The following is a 2,158-nucleotide window of genomic DNA, read 5'->3' on the forward strand; positions in this document are numbered from 1 at the left end:
GTTCAAGAGTGAGTTTCCACAAGTTTCCAAGTTTTTTGCATGTAGATTTCCAAAATAAAATGTGATTCCTTAGATGGGAAAAATATTAAAATATTTTGAACTAGAACCATAAATGAAATGACCAGTAATAATGAAAATCTCAGTTCCTTTCACCTTACATGCTTACTCAAGATGCAGCAAAATATGGATGGGAAAGGAGATCACATGAGCGAGATATCAAATGAAAAGGAAAGAGCTCAGTGCTGCCAATCAGTAGTTAATTCTGTCACTCTCCACTACATCACTTGAGGCAAATCTATGACCTTCCAAATTTCTTTCTCTTTTGGAATTAACTCTAATTCTACAGTCTCTATTACTGCTTGGGCTACATGTGGGCATACCAAGAAGGGATGGTACTTAAAGGATGGAAGATGATAATGATGATGATGATTATTATTGTTATAAAAGTGATGCAAATTCTCTCCTAGTGATTATTTCTAGTTATATAAATTTCCTCTTGGAAAAATTAGTTCTAAACTCAATCATGAAGCAAACAAACCTCTGGCTATAAATTGCAAAGAAGTTTGCCAGCATAAATCATGATCATAAATTCATGTTCACAAGAAATATCACTTTATGTTCAGAACAAATTTATTTCAATTTCAGGTTGCCATCCTACTGGCCTAGTGAGAAATTTAATCCCAGTCCTTCCTGGATTCTCCTTGCCCTGCCCTGCTATTTTCCACACAAAGTTGGGCCACAGTTCTAGAATCTCACACAGTGCCAAGCTGTCTGGGTAGTGACCATCAGAAGGAGGTCTGATCCTTGATCATTAGCCCAACAGTTGCCCCTGTTGAGGGATAGTCACTACCCTGAGTGGTGACTATCTGAGTCTTGTTTATCTGCTACTTCTGTAGCAAAGTGTGGATACAGAAGCGTCTGTAACTAGCAATGGAATTGACTGCTAAGGTAAGGCATGTTACTATTCTCTCCTGGCTTCTTGCTGCCTTCCTGGCTACAGGCCCAGAAAGCAGGGCGGAAGTGTTCTCTGCTTCAAAGACCCCAGACCCCGCTGCCCTTCTTATATCTTCTTCCTCGGCTAAGAGCTCTCTTTCTAGTCTCAAGTAACTTCACTTTATTTATTTTTAGGGCCAGAAGACTCTTTTTCCATGCTGAAATATTATTTTTCTTCTCAAATCAGGGCTCAATCATTTGAAAAAAACTAAAAGAATTCAGATTCTCTATGCCTTCCAAGTACAATGGTGATACTCAAAGTATTGCATAACCAATATGAAACAAGCACTGACCAATCAGACCAGACAAAACAACGAATCAGAATAGCTGCCATCCATAAACAACCAGTGTGGCCACTCTGACAGATGCAGCTGAATGTGACCCTGTAAAATCACATTCCTCCTGGAGGCATGGACACCAGGTCAGCTGCTTGAATGGGGAGAAAAGAAAAGTGAGAACCAGGGAGGACAAAAGATACAGAAGTTAATAACTCAGAATGTATCCTCTTGCGAAGCACTGGTAGGGTTCAATAATTTACAAAGTACTTTCATAAACATTGCTTGAATTAATGAGACTATTACCTTTCATCAACGTGTACATGAGGGGAGATTGGTGACCCACTGGTGGGACTATCTGATCATATTACTCTGATTTTTCTAAAGCTCCTCTTCCTTTGCTGAATGACTGGAAGCTCACAACTCTGGCTGGGCATGTTCAGTTCCCCATGTGCGCGCGCGCGCGCACGCGCACACACACACACACACACACACACAGGTTTCTCTCTTCTTTGAAAGTCTCTGGATTCTGCAGAGCAGATTTGTCCTACGATGTCATAAACTGTGAAGTCTTCAACCCTCAGGTGGGTTTTCTAGTAGGCTTTGTTATGAGCAGTACCAGACTGTGGTATTTGCACACACATAGTGTATTTCATTCTTATGGTTCTGGGTGTGTGTGTGTTTGTGTGTGTGTGTGTGTGTGAGAGACAGAGAGGAAGGAGCAGGGGAAGAGATACAACACTCCTGGGGAAAAGAGTGCAATTGCTCAATTGCTAGTATCACACAAAAAGTATAAAAACTTTTCCAAGAATTAGGGAGTAATACGATTTGGCAGAAAAGTAAAGTCATATCCAGTTCAATCAACCTTGAATGAATTTAAAGATGCTCCT

This window comes from Colobus angolensis, unplaced genomic scaffold (assembly GCF_000951035.1).
Source record: "Colobus angolensis palliatus isolate OR3802 unplaced genomic scaffold, Cang.pa_1.0 Scaffold56, whole genome shotgun sequence".
NCBI classification, from domain to species: domain Eukaryota; kingdom Metazoa; phylum Chordata; class Mammalia; order Primates; family Cercopithecidae; genus Colobus; species Colobus angolensis.